Source organism: Pteropus alecto, unplaced genomic scaffold (assembly GCF_000325575.1).
Source record: "Pteropus alecto unplaced genomic scaffold, ASM32557v1 scaffold164, whole genome shotgun sequence".
Classification (NCBI taxonomy): Eukaryota; Metazoa; Chordata; class Mammalia; order Chiroptera; family Pteropodidae; genus Pteropus; species Pteropus alecto.
In genome coordinates this window covers 11,104,547-11,120,626 of record NW_006439568.1, presented here as the reverse complement: position 1 = coordinate 11,120,626, position 16,080 = coordinate 11,104,547, and the positions used below count along the sequence as shown (strand labels likewise).

General features: G+C 30.7%; 2 pseudogenes; one reads left to right on the top strand and one right to left on the bottom strand.

Annotated features, from left to right (window-relative positions):
* The window catches only part of LOC102891864, a 186,593-nt pseudogene that overhangs the window by 92,581 nt on the left and 77,932 nt on the right, over positions 1-16,080 (bottom strand).
* LOC112483611 lies at positions 7,739-7,857 on the top strand (annotated as a pseudogene).

Below are 16,080 nucleotides of genomic sequence, written 5' to 3'. Positions count from 1 at the left end.
ATAGATTAATAACAATGAAAGGTAGATTTTAAAACTTTAAGTTCAATAACTTTAAAGCAGATTGAAAAAGAACACCCAAAGGGCTTAATTTGTGAAAGGAAGGATTTAGATTAGAAAAAAATCAACAATTTTCTAACTTAGAGGCACAAAGTATAAAGAATTGTTGGAAAATCTCCCTTTCTAGAGATACCAATTATCCTGAATGTTCTAAATGTGCTAACAAGCTTTCCTGAAGGGTAATATATTCTCTTAGGTTTCTCAAATTTTGCATTTCTATTTTTTTTACAATAAAGCTTAATTTTGATATGAGGATTTCTATAATTCCTTGGACCAAACATGCACATTTAGAAAATTCAGCTATATACTTCACAATGTGGAAACTCTTATAACATTTCTTGCTGATATAATCTTCCCCAAATGAACCAGATTTTTGTATTTCTTTTATAAATATACAGTATTTATCTGTTTATTTTTATTATGTTTTTCTCACTAATTCAAAATGAAAGCAAGGAAGAAAGGTGTCTTAGTCAACTCAGGCTGCTATAATAAAATACAATAGACTGGTAGGCTTAAACAACAGACATTTAATTCTCAGACTTCTGGAGGATGAGAAGTCCAAGAACAAAGTGGTGAGAGCCCTTTTCCTGGCTTGAGAATTGCTGCCTTCTTGCTGAGCCATTGAATGGTGGAGGGAGGGAGAGAACTCTCTCTGGTCTCTTCCTCTTACAATAACACTAATCCCATCATGGAGGCCCAAATGCTTGTGACATCATCTAAACTTTATCACCTCCCAAAGACCCTACCTCCAAATATCATAACATTGAGGGTTAGGGCTTCAAGATATGACTTGGGGAATGGGAGGCAGACATTAATGTTCAATCCTTAATACAAGATGGATTACATGGGCATCATTCCAACAAATTTCAGGAACTGTTGCTTCCATAATTGAAACCACACTGCCCATCTCCTCAGGAAGCTTCATCCATCAGTCACCTACTCATCATTATCTTTGTCTGTACATCTTCAATGATTTCTTCTCTAACGGTCTATTTTTGCTTCAGGATGTGATCATGTTTATTGTTTTACCGTCTTTCACAAAATGTATTCTTTTCTAACTGCTGTCTAAGTGATATTACCCTTCAAGACAAACTTTTTAAGTGTGAGTGCATTCCATTACTGCTACATAATCTTCTCTAGCATAAAGACCTCAACATTTTTTTTGTATTTCTAGTACCTAATAAAGTAACAAGCTTATAGTAGATATTGAATATATAGTAAATATTGAATACATTATATATAATAAATATTGAATATATATATATAACATAAATATATAGTAAATATGTAAATGAATGGATGAATGAATAAATGTCTCATTCATTTTATAAGTACTTAATGCAAGTGGTGACACTGCCTATTTTGCTATATTTGATCTCATCGAGTTTACAAGTAATTTCCCCAAAAATGTTTAAGAATATAGGTTCTAGAGTCAACCTATCAAGATTTCAATCTGATTCTACCACTAAAAAGCAGCCTGAATTTGACTAACTTTCATAAACTTTCTGAGCCTCAATATCCTGACACAGGGAATTAGTTGGGATATTTAAAGAATAACATGCATAAAAAGTTGTATAAAGTCTTTTAAACTTTTCTAATAATGGATATCTTGAAATCATTGTCATTATGAGTCCTCAAAGCATTTAATATTATTTATTGACCAGTTCTAATTTCTGAAACCCTTTTCTCCAGTGTTTTTAGTGACAATCTCTAATTCACAGTTAATGCTTGGGTTTCCTTTTCAGGCTTCTGCTACCTTCTGCTTCAATCACTTTCTCATAGTTTTCTATTTTCAGAACTCACTTTTTTCTCTACTCTTGGATGATTTTAAACACACTCTGTACTTGGAATTATCATTGAAATGCTGATGAGTCAATAAAGCTTTTAAAAAAATTCTGTATCTTAAGATCTTCACCAGCCAGAACCATTAATAAATGGCAAGGTAAATGTCTCCACTTAAATGTCCCACATATCTTTATACTCAAGGAAAACAAAATCATCATTTCAAATCTGCTCTTTCTATGTTCCCGATCTGGAACAATTAATGCCTATATATAGTAGTTTTTGTTTTTTCTCTTTGATTTATGACACAACTTTGGGAGATATAGAAAGTCCTCTTGTCCCCCTTTAAGCTTTCTTCTAAATTGTGCTACAAATTCTGTGGTTACTACACGCACTTTCTTTTGTCTCTAGTGTACAATGAATCTACTATGTCACAATCACCAATTTTTTAAAAAAAAATAAGGTTTGACTCTCTCTTTTCCAATCCATTTCCAGACAGAGTATGTTACTTCATGTTTTTCAAATTTTATCTTACTGTATCTTTATAATAAGCCTGGAAATGAGTACTATATTTCGCTCACTTTGTCTTTTTTTTTTTTCCCCCCAAACTGATTTGCTTGTTCTGGAATCTTTGAATTTCCGTATAAATTTAAGAAACAACATAATTTCTACCAAAAAAAAAAAAATCTTACTAGGACTTTTATTGGAATTGAATTTAATCTAGAGAACAACTTAGCACTGACATCTTAGAAGTACTGAGAATTAAGATCCATGACCAAGATAGATATTCTCATTTTTCAAAAGTCTTTATGTTTTCTCAGCAATGTTATAGTTTTTAGAAGAGATATTTCAAATATCTTTTGCCAGATTTATTTCTAAGTATTACACATTTGATGTTATTGTCAATAACACTGTTTTATCTTGACATGATTTTTTTTCTTCCTGGCATTTAGACATACAATTAATTTTTGTATTGTGAAATTTTATCTTGCAACCTTGCAAAATTTGTTTTTTAGTTTTAGGAGATTTCTAGAATTTTTAGGACTTTCTACATAGGTGACAGTGATATCTAAAAATAAAGAGAGTTTTGCTTTCTTCTCAATCTATGTGCCTATAAATTTTTTGCCTCAACTTATCACACTGTTAATAAGTGCCAACGCAATGTTTATAATACATTGTGACAGGATTCTCTTTGCCTTGTTTTCAAATGAAGGAAAACTTTTCAGTCTTTCACCATTAAAAATAATGTTAGTTGTAGGTTTTCCATAAATACCTTTATCAAGTTTATGAAATTTCCATATATTTCTAGCATACTGAGAGTTTTTATCATGTATGAATGTTGAATTTTGTCAAATACTTTTTCTGTGTATTTTGAGATGATCGCAGGTTTTTTTGTAAGTTTGTAAATATGGTGAAATGTATCAATTGATTTTTAAATGTTAAATTACTCTCGTATAACTGGGATAAATTGAACTGGTCATGATATATTATACTTTTTATATATTGTCAGATTTAATTCACTAAACTGTTAAGAAATACTTGTGTCTCTTCATGAGGAAATGGGTCTGTGACTTCTTTGTAATGACTTTTCTGATTTTCATATTAGAGTAATACTTGCCGCTTAGAATGAGTTGGGAAGTGTTTCTTCCTCTCCAATTTTCCTGAAGATTTTGTGTAGAAATGTTATTATTGCTTCCTTGAGTGTTTCATAGAATTCACCAGTGAGGATATCTAAGCCTGGAGTATTCTCTGTGAATAGGTTTTGTAACTAAAAATTAAATTTCTTTAGCAGATAGCAGGGTATTCAGGTTATCATTCTTTTTCAGCAAGCATTGGTAGTTGGAAATTGTCCAAGAATATTGTCCATTTTTTCTAAATTGTCGAGATAATAGGCACGAAGTTGTTGATAATATTTTCTTGTTATCTTCCTAATTTCTAAAATATCTGTAGTCATTTTTCTCATCTCTGATATTGGTAATTTGTTTGATTGCTATTCATTCTGGTTAGAGGTTTATGAATCTTGTTGATCACAAGGAACAAGCTTCTGATTTTATTGGACTTTTTAAAATTAATTTTTTGTTCTCTGCTTCTTTGATTTCTGATTTTATCTCTATTATTTCCTTTGTTCTGCTTACTTTGAGTATGTTACTTTTCTTTTTCAGTTTTTTAAGGTAGAAAATTATGATGTGATACATTTTCTTTTCTGTTTTACGAATTCTAGTGCTACAAATTTCCTATTCAGCACTGCTTGAGTTGAGTGACACAAATTTTTGTATGTTATGTTTTCATTTCATTCTGTTCAGAATACTTTCTATTTTCCCTTTTGATTTTCTCTTTTACCCATGCATTGTTGAGACAAGTATCATTTAGTTTTGAAAACACTTGAAAATAATCCAGGTATTTTTCTGTTATTGATTTCTAATTTAAGTCCATTTTCACCAGGGAAAATGCTTAGCTTTACCTGAATCTTTTAAGTTTATTGAGATTTTGCTATTGCTTGAATATAGGCTATTTTGATAAACACTCTGTGTGCCTTTAGAAGGAAAATGTATTCTGCTGTCGTTGCGTGAGAGTTCTATAAATATCAATTGGATGATGGTGACTGACAACCTTGTTCAAGTTTAATATGTTCTTCATAATTTTCTACCTATATATCCTTTTGATTATTGAAGAAGTGGCATTAAAATTTATAGCCATAATTATGGATCATTCTCTTATTCTTTCAGTTTTATACGTTAATGCTTCATGTATCACTGTTCTGTTAGTAGACACATACATGTTTAAGATGTTCAAATTCTCTCTCAGTGAATTAACTCCACAACATTATTAACTGATATTCTTTGTTCCTAGTAATATAATTTGTCTGATATTGATACAGTAACTCTAGTTTCTGTTTGATTAGGGCTGCCATGGCATATCTTTTTTCATTCATTTATAGTAAACAAATATTTATTTTTAAAGACTTTTTTTTTTAAATGGCAGCATAAAGTTGTACAATGCTTAAAAATTCATTCTAATAATTGACTTTTGATTAAGGTATTTTGAAATTTTTACATTTATTTTAATGAGTGATACATTTGGTTTAGAGCTATCATGTTGTTATATGTTTTATAAATTTCCTATCTGTTCTCTGTTCCCCTTTTCTGAATTCTTGTGAAATAATTGAGTATATTTTATTATTCCAATTAATAATTTTTTTAGCTTATTAGCCATACCTTATTATTTTATTTTTATTTGTTCTGTTTGTGTTTACAGTATACATTTTTAACTTATCACAGTTTAGATTCAAATGGCATTTTAAAACTACATAAAATATAAGAACTTTAAAACAGTACTCACATTTGTCCTCTTCTGTAGTTTGTGATATTCTTGACATACATTTTAATTTTACATATATTATGAACCACAGAATCTACTGCTATTGCAGTGTTTTCAAAGGTCAATTTGAGGGGACTTTGATTTCTGAAAAGGTGAAATAAATGTGCTTTTTCATAATCCTTTTATTAAAGACAGCTAAAAAACCTGGAGAGGTGTGTGTGTGTGTGTGTGTGTGTGTGTCTCTGTGTGTGTGTGTGTGTAAAACATAATATGAATATGAACCCTGACTTTATACAAAAATTTTTCAAAATGGATCATAGATTTTAATGTAAAACATAAAATTATAAAACTTTCAGAAGAAAACATAGGAGAGAAAATCTATAAGCAGTGTCAAAAAGTTTACTGCCTATGGAAAAAAAATCTATGGGCTTGGTGAAAAGTTCTTAGATCTGACACAACAATAGCATGATCCACAGAAGGAAAATATTGATACACTGGACTCATTAAAAATAATTTTTTTGCTGTAAAAATACTACGTTAAGAGGATGAAAAGACAAGCTACAACATGGGAAGGAATATTTTAAACCATATCTTACAAAATACTTTATAATGTTTAGAGAACTCTCAAAATTCAATAGTACGAAAAAAAAGACAAACCAATTACAAAATGGGCTAGATACATGAAACAGATACTAGAGTATATACAAATGGAAAACAAACACATAGAAAAAGTTCAACATCACTAGCCATAAAGAAAATTGAAATTAAGACCATGATAAGATATCACTACACACATCTTAGAATATAAACTTTAAAAAGTAACAATAGCAAATGCTGTTGAAGATGCAGAGAAACTGAATCATTCATATACATTGGCTGGTAGGAACACAAAATGATACATCTAGTCTGGCAAAAGTTTTGTCAGTTTCTTTAAAAAACAAGAAAACAAAACCAAAACCCATGTACACTTAATATATGCCCATCAATTTCAGTCCTAAGTATTTTCCCACAGAAATAAAATGTCCACACAAAAACCTTTACGTGGGTTTTTTTTTCCTGTTTTTGAGTGTTTATTGAGTGAACAAACAAAACACACACAAAAAATAATCAATGGCATATGTGGTTATAGAAACTCTGCTCAGGTATAAAAGCAAGGAAAACAGAAATCATCTTTCCCTGAAAGCCATATCACTTTCCATTAACAGTAATGTTGCTATTTACTTTTAAATTTTATTTTATATTAGCTTTAGATGTACAAAATAGAGGTTAGACATTTATATAATTTATGAAGTGATCTCCCCGATTACTCTGGCACTATACACAGCCATTACAATATTATTGACTATATTCCTTGTGCTATACTTCACATCCCTATGCCTACTTTGTAACTATCAATTTGTACTTCTTATCACCCAGCCCTCCAAAAACCATCCCATCTGGCAATCACTAGTTTGTTCTCTGTATCTATGAGTCTGTTTTCATTTTGTTTGCTCATTTATTTTGTTCTTTAGATTCCACATATAAGTGAAATCATATGGTATTTGTCTAACTTATTTCATGTAACATATTATCCTCTATATCCATCCATGTCATTACAAATGGTAAGATTTCATTTTTTATAGCTGAGTAATATTCATATATATATATGTATATACACACACACACACACATATACCACACCTTCTTTATCCAATTGTCTACTGATGGGCACTTAGGTTGCTTCTATATCTATATCTTGTAAATAGCACTGCAGTGAACATAGGGGTGCTCATATCTTTTCCAATTACTGTTTTGATTTTATTTGGATAAATACCCAGAAGTGCAATTGGTGGGTAATAAGGAGGTTCTATTTTTAATTTTTTGTGAAACTTCCAAACCGTTTGTTACAGTGACTGTACCAAATTGCAATCCCAGAGAGGGTACAAGGGTTCCCTTTTCTCTACTTCCTTGCCAACACTTGTTTTTTGATTTATTGATGATAGCCATTCTGACAGGTGTGGGGCAATATCTCATTGTGGCTTTAATTTGCATTTCTCTGATGATTAGTGACCTTGAGCATCTTTTCATATGTCTATTGGCCATCTGTAAGTCTTCTTTGGAGAAATACCTCTTCAAGTCTTCTGCCCATTTTTTAATTGAATTATTTTTTTTTTTTTGGTGTTAAGTTGTATGAGTTCTTTATATATTTTAGATATTAACCCTTTATCAGATGTATCATAAGCAAATGTCTTCTACCATTCAGTAAGTTGTCTTTTTATTTTGTGGATGGTTTCCTTTGTTATGCAAAAACTTTTTAGTTTGATGTAGTCCCGTTTGTTAACTTTTTCTTTTGTTTCCCTTGCCTGAGGAGATATATCAGAAAAAAAAATATTAGTAAGAGCAATGTCAGGGAGTTTACTGCCTGTCTTTCCTTCTAGGAGTTTTTTGGTTTCCGGTCTTACGTTTAAGTCTTTAATCCATTTTGAGTTTATTCTTGTATATGGTGTAAGAAGATAGTCCAGTTTCTTTTATACATAATTGTTTAAGAAATGTGCCACACTATACAATGGGATATTACTTAACACTAAAATAATGAACTATTGTCTACAGCCATGCCACCCTGAATATGCCCAATCCTGTCTGATTTCTGAAGCTAAGCAGGGTCGGGCCTGGTTAGTACTTGGATAGGAGACCGCCTAGGAAGACCAGGTGCTGTAGGCATTAAAAATAAATAAAAATAATGAACTATTGATACATGTGGCAATTTAGATAGATATCAGGAGTATTATGCTAGTAAGAAAAACCATTATCAAAAGGTCACATACTGTATGATTCCATTTATATAGCATATTTAAAATGATAAAATTATAAAGAAAATAGAGTGGTGGTTGCCAAAAGTGTGGCATCTCGAAGGGGACAAATTGGTGTAACTATAAAGAGATAGGACAAGGGAGAACTTTGTGGTGATAAAATGGTTCTATATCTTGATTGTGGTTGTAATTACATGAATCTACACATATAATTAAAATACATAAACATACACATTGTACCAAAGTCAATTTCTAAGTTTTGGTATTGTGCTATAATTGTATAAAATGCAACTATTTGGGGAAATTGGGTAAAGAGTACTGAATAAGTGTCTTTACTATCTTTATAACTTAGTGTGAATTTATAATTACTTCAAAATAAAAAGTTAAAAAATTAAAAGGTCAGTGTCTTCAAAGAAATTTAAATAAAGTGGGTTACAAAAGGCATGAAGAAACTCTTAAGCGTGATGTATATCTTCATGACATTGATTGTGAGTGTTGGGTTAATGGGTATATAGACATAGCAAATATGATTTGTACACTTAAGCTATGTAAAGTTTATTGTACATTCATTATACTTTAATAAATCTATAATTTTGTAGTGTTAAAATAATAACTAATATGCTCAAAGCAGATTGAGCATATTCTCTAATATTTACGCTACTACCACATCTATATTAGGTTTAGGAAGTTTTAGTAGTTATCTAAGATCACAGGATTGGCATATGGAGGACACAGAATCTGAAAAGTCTGACTCCAAATTCTATTTTTTTAACAAATGAAAATCTCCTGTTTCATCATTTCTTACCTGCCTTACAGCAAAATTCTTCTTATCTCTTTATTTATACTGTGTTCCTTTCTAATCAATTCTGAGAGCGTACCACTGGGATCTCTAAATCAGAAATCTCAAATTTTTTTTTCCAGTCTCATTGGTAACTCTCATAATATTCCCATTAAAAATTTTTAAAATGAAGTACAAATATCAAAAACATTTTCTCTCTCCTTTCTGCCTTAAACACACATACACATACACACCCAGACACACCTATATAAAACTTGACTATCTTATATTTTATAACTTTTGTATATGTATCATAATATATATTCTATATTTTATAACTTATATACTAATAATGTGTATATAAATATATAAAATTTACCCAACTTACTTTCTTCTAATACTGAACAAAAAAATCTTAGCACATTTTCTCCCCTATGACAAGAACTTCCTACTTTTCCATAGCATCATATCCAATTATCAAACAAACCTACATGCTTGCAAAGCATCCTTTATCATCATATTCACAAGAAGGTTTATACACTTTCGATTTACTTTTCTGTCTTTGCATAGCCTCCTAAAGACAGAAACTGTGTTTTGTCCCCCACTCCCCTCTCTAGGGACATCCAGAAAGCCTGTAGGTATTTAAGTTACTTACTGAGCACTTGCTTGTATTGCATTTACAAATAAAGGGCAAAACTTAATTCTGTTAGTTCTACTGGCATCTTCTCACCTACTCTGAAAACAAAACTGTATAAAAATATATGTAAACAAGAACTAGGCTAACTTAAAGAGATAGAGGTGATTTATCCCCTGACTCGGACTTCCACCTACTGGGGTTCCTGCTGTATTCCTGATTTAAAGAACAGCACAACTGCTCAGAATGAACTGGGGTAAAAAAATCTTTTGTATCTTCTTACATTGCTTACAGTTATTGTGTTTTTGAAAAAACTACATTAGATTAATTTTGCTTTACTTAATCATTGATTATTTCATTCTTTCTTTGCATTTTTGCTGTTCTCTTTTCAATTTTTGCTTTGATTACAACTTCTGGAAACCCCCAGGGGTCTCCCATTGGTGATTATGCTAAAGGTCTAAAATATTTCAAAGTGATTAAGGGAAATCGATTCCTACTTTTATTTTTCTTTCTTTTTTGTTAAAATAAAATTAAATTTCAAGGTTCTTTTTGATCATTCATCATTACATGTTATGGCTTAATCTTTTTCTTATGTGAACATTTTCTTTCATAGACAATATAACTTCACTTACATAAGCTTTACTTTTCCAAGTCAACATTCTACAAAAGTAATGTTTTTAATCATATGAAGTATTAAAGACAGGACCAACATTAACTTTTTAAAGATTTTTAAAAGATTTTTCAAGTTATAAAAAAATGTTTCAGATGAGTTAAAATTCCATCTTAATAAAATGAATTCCATAAGTGGTGAATTGCTTTGTACATTTAGTAGTTAAAGTGAAAATTCAGGATGAGGCAACCGTAAGCACACAAGTCAGAATGGCAAAATAAAAAGTGTATTTTTTTCAGGGTATTGCTACATGAGAGGAAACAAAATTTTTGAAAAAATAATTAGGATATATTGTCATATACTCATATCATATGAATCATTTTCATATTATACAAATTAATTGTTTAATAAGGTCGGGGCTGAAATATTTGCTTTTTACAACTGAGCTAGCTAGTTTAAAAGTAATGTTCCCCATAAGCTGTTAGTTGTTTATTTCTGATTTTATTTCTCCAGCTTTTGAGCATTCAATAGACAAATAATATAGTAAAAAATAAAAAAATAACCACTAAAGAGAGTTTAGCGTGAAATAAAGGCATCTATTTTAGTAAGAGTTTATCACACTATCAACTTACTGAATATTTGATAAATTTTAGCTGAATGTGTTGAAGAATACTGAAAATGTCTATGACTTTTTAATTTATTATTCTAAAATGTATGCCATGTTAGTTATCACACCGAAATTAGAATTCTGAATTCGTTTTCTTTTACTCCATCAGGCCCTATTTGAAATCTTTCCAACAGTATACAATTGAGATCACTTTATATTTTCTAAGTTTAGTTTTTATATTGTTTTACTTCAATCTTCCTTTACATCGCTTTTACTTTTTATGCTTTCTAAGTTTCTCTTTTGCTTATTTTTCAATATGTAGAATACTAATATTACATTTATGATTTTAAAGATATTTAAAATAAAACAGTAAGATTTTATGCATATCGAAAGTTTTTGCTAGTTTTCTAATAAATGTAAGTTGCAAATAACCATACTGTCATATAATCATATAATGTTTATACAACTAAATGTTTTTGGTTGTCAAGGCAAACATTTAAAATATACCAAATACTGCCTTCAAAGATATAAGCACCTCTATTTGCAGCATTATTTACAGTAGCCAAGACATGGAAGCAACCTAGATTTTCCTTGATAGATGAATGAAGAAGATTTTGTATATTTTATATATAAACAATGGAATATTAATCAGCAATTAAAAAAATGAAATCTTCCCATTTGCAACAACATGGATTGAACTAGGGGATATTAAGCTAAGTGAAATAAGTTGTACCAAGAAAGACAAATACCATATGACTTTACTTATATGTAAATCAAAAAAAAAAAAATGAACAAACGAAACAAAAACAGAATCAGACTTATAGGAATGGAGAACAAACTGGTGGTTGCCAAAAGGGAGGGTGCTAGGGATGAGTAAAAAGGTGAAGAGGAAAAAGACGTACAAAATTTCAATTACCAAATAGGTATCATGGTTATATAGTATACAGCATAGGGAATATTATCAATAACATCATAATAACTATGGTGACAAATGGGTATTAACTTGTGTCAACTATATTTTAATTAAAGAATAATAAGTAAAATATGTCAAATATTTCAATTACTTCTTTTCAAATCAATTTATTACTTTGCAGCCTAGTGTGGATGTTGAGAGTGTAATGCCTAGAGTTAGATAGACTTGGGTTCAAATAGACATTGCAATGTCTATTATGTCCTAGACACTGGGAATCTAGGTGCAAACTAAATTCCTTGCCCTTTAGGGAGCTTATATCCTAGTATATGTTAAAAGCAAAATTTAGAGTTAATATACTATTGCAGATTATTCATGGCTCTAATTCTTATAAATGTGAAACCTTGAGTATATAAATTGCTTTGAACTTCAATCTTCATTATCTGAAAACTATAGATAATAATAGTACTAACTTATAGAGTTATTGTGAAAATACTTGAGATAATGGATGTAAAATGATTATTAAAATGACTAGAAAATAAGGTCTAAAAACCATAAAACAATATAGTGATTATTAATAAAATGTTAGCTATTTTGCCTGCTATGGTTCATGTATCACTTAATGGTTTTACATAAAACATCGCCGTTAGAAGAAAAACCAATTTCTATTTTTCCTTCAGTTTTTACATTGCACAATGTACAATTGTTGGTAATGTTTTTCAGTGCTGAGAAAAAAATCCTAAGGATAATCTATTGTATTTTTAAAAATATATTAAAAGTAGCAACAATTTGTTCTTTCTAGAGTTCATTTCCGGGACATTACAGTGAGTTAATGATTAGTGCATCTTGCCTTCAGAAGCATTGTATGCTCCAGGCATTATCAATTATAATGAGTTCAAAAAGCAGTTATTGTTCCTAACCATTAAAACTATCATAAACTGCACAATGTGACCTGAAGAACACCACATTGTGTTCTTGATGCAATTAAATCTGGTAGTCATGTTATTCAAATATGTATATTGTAAAAGTTATTGGCTTTTCATTTTGGTTTTAAAATCAATAAGGAATTTATTAGAGAAATTTTAATGATAAAATAGTTTTTGATAATCAGTGGTAAACCAAATGTATCCTACACATTTTCTGAATTAATATAGCTTCTTGAAGATTAATATTAGAAGTATTGTAGTATGATTGATTACTTTAAAAATACTACAACTATTTATGTTCAAATAACAATATTTAATGAGCTAATTTTAATTTTTAATGACTTACATGCCGCTTAAATTAACAGAGATACATTAATTTTACAATGATTTTTATGACAGTGATCCACTATCAGAAATCAGAATAAGAAAATAACTACTGAAACAACCTACAATATAAAATCTAATAAATAATTACTTATGAATGATGATTAATTTATGAACCCCATTAGTTATACTGGAAGCAAAATTACATTTATTTTATTTCAGGTGTTGCTGATTGTCCATTTGCTACCACCATATCCCCACCTCCAAATCTTTTCTCTGACCTTCTCAGCCTGGTTATGGGCTGAACTTGTGGGCTAAGTCAGCCTGGTCCCCTTGACTTCTGACTTTCAATTGTGTTCAGAGTGTGGGAAGCATTGGCACGAGATCTCTAAGAGAAGAGAGAGGTCAGTGTGTTTCTATTACTATTTCTTTTTGTCTTGTTCCCACATTTTTGCAAGCTGCTGAGTCCCTCTAGGAAAAAGCCTCTGACTCTGACTCCAGCTTCTCTACCACAATATTTTACCTTTGCCACTTCCAATGTAGACGTGGTGATGGGTGCCTGCTTTTGGTTTGGTCTCAGTTGTCTCAATATCTTTCTCACAGTTTCTTTAAATCTGCCTATGTTTCTATAACTATCTTCATTAAATTATTTTCAATTAGTCTTTTTGAGTAAAATTTTACTTCTTGCTAGACTTTATTTTTAAACATGGCAAGATGAGTTGGTGGTAATGTTACTTTGGAAAACAAAAAAGCATTGCAGATAAGAGCAGAGTGTAGAGCCAGACTTTCTGGGTTTGAATCCTAGCCCCACCATGAGCAAATTACTTAATCTCCCTCTGCCTCAACTTTCTTACCTATAAATAGACATGATAACTTTGTACTTGTCTCACAAGGTTGCTTTGCAATTATTCAAAGTGTCATCTAATGTAAATCACTTTAATCCATGACATAGAGAATACATACTAAATGTTACCTTTTATTATTTTATTTCTATCAAAAATATTGTTTAATAAAGTAAAAGAATAATGAATGCATTCTTGACATGGTATAAAATACTTTCTGAGAAGGTGAAATAATACTACTGAAATATTAGGGCAAATAATTGCTTTTTCTATAAGGGAATTCACATACGCATATTAGATTAGGTGATAGTTTGTTAAATGATTGCTTTTCCAGTACATTTTTTATTAAGTTTATTTGGGTAACATTGCTTAATACGATTATATAATTTTCAGGTGTATATTATAATTTGACATCTATATATTCTATGTGTGTTTACCACCCAAAGTCCAGTTTCCTTCAACTACCATATATTTGATCCCCTTTACCCATTTCACCCTCCCCCACCCTCATATATTTGACACCCTTTACCCCGTCTACCTCCACCCTCCTCCCTACCCGCTACCCTCTGGTAACCACTAGTCCATTGTCGATGTCCGTAAGTCTCTGTTTGTTTGTCCTGTTCCTTTGTTGCTTTTAGGTTTATATCCCACATGTAAGTGATATCATGTGATTTTTAACTTTTTCTGTTTGGCTTATTTCGCTTAGCATGATTATTTCGAGGTCTATCCATGTTGTTGCAAATGGCAGTATTTCATCTCTTTTTATGGCTGAGTAATATTCCATTGTATATATGTACTACAGCTTCTTTAGCCAATCATCTATCATTCCAGTACATTTTTAATGCCATCTAAACCATTTTTTCTGTTTCTGATGATTTTTCTTTCACATAGAATGGTTATGTATTCTTTCCTGAATCTTCTAAAAAGGTCTCTCAAAAAAGATAACTTCTCAAATATGCTAGTCCCTCCCCCCCAGGGGTCAGAGAGATAATATTTTGGTTTTAAACAGCCATATGCCCTGGTTTGGTTTCCCTATATCTGATGAGTTGCTGTTTCTCTTTAAGTATATTGAACCCTTTCACATTCAACTGCCTAAGCAAGGAGGCAGATACATTTTTCTCAGCAGCTCCATCTGCCACAACTTCTTTAAACTCTAAGCTTGGAACACCACACAAAACTGTGTTCAGTCCTAACCATGATGGGAGCAGAAGCAACATAACTTAAGGAAGGCAAATTAACACAGAATCATATTATAATAATACCCTTTTTCAGAAGCCTAAGTACAATATCACTTCTAAGAAAAGAAATGCAACCTTTTAGAAGATAAAGAACGAAAGTGTGCCTTTCACATTATCAGCAAACAGTACACATTCACCTTAAAAAAAAAAAAACTATATATACAAATATATGGTATCTTTCATAATCATAGACAACAATTTTTTAAGACTATGAACTTTAATTGATCCAACTTTAATTTAGTATTGATATTTCTGGGAAGGGATGATAGAAACATAGGTATAAATAGAAGTGAATTGGATTTCCAAGTCTTCTCATGTCATCTTGGGCTAACTACATCACCTCGCTGAGGCTTGATCTCCTCATTTATAAAATGAAAATAAGTATCTCTCTTGTACTTATCCAAAATTTTTGCAATAAAGAGTTCATTATGTTATTCATTATTCAAAATGGTGAGGGCAAGTGGTGAGGGAGGAGATCAGTTTCACTGAAGAGTATTTAATCATTGAAACACACTAAATTTTCCTTTTCACAGCAGGAACCTGCTTCTGGCCATGTCAAATTCATGCAAGTTGTTACCAATATTTTTTAAAATGCTGATTATATTTAAATAATAAGATAAAGACCCTGAGTCCTTGACTAAGGGCATTATAGACATTCTTACAATAGAGAGAATTGTCAGAAAGATTACATATTTTTTCAATGAGGAATTTTCTCAAAGTGAGGTGTTATGTGTTTCAAAAACAGTTAATTTAGCCATTCCATTTATTAATATATCATTTTTCTCTCTTGGGCTAGTCCAATGGAATAAGCTTGATTCTCAACTCTGTCATAACTCTTTCTAGCAAAAGAATAGTCTTTGTCAGTATAAACATATTGATAAAATGTAAAATATTTCATTTTCATATATAACTACTATTAGTCATTCATTAAAACTAATTCACAAGTCACATGCCAGCTAAAAGTTAGCAGAAGTTTAAAAATGAGGTAAGTTAATTGACACTGTCTAATGATATCTACTCTCAAAAAAAGCTATGATGATTTTGTAGATGTAAGCATTTTTATAGAAATCTAAGTCATCCCTTGGGCAATAGTGTGATAGGAAGAGAGAAATGTAGTTCTAAGTCATTTATAATTACAGTAAAATAGAATGGTTTCCTTAGCTAAGGCTACAGTATGTTGATATGACTAATAAGGCTACTTATGAAACAGAAGGAAGTGTTCTTCCCCCAAGAGTCAATATAATGACTCCTGCCCTACATTGCAA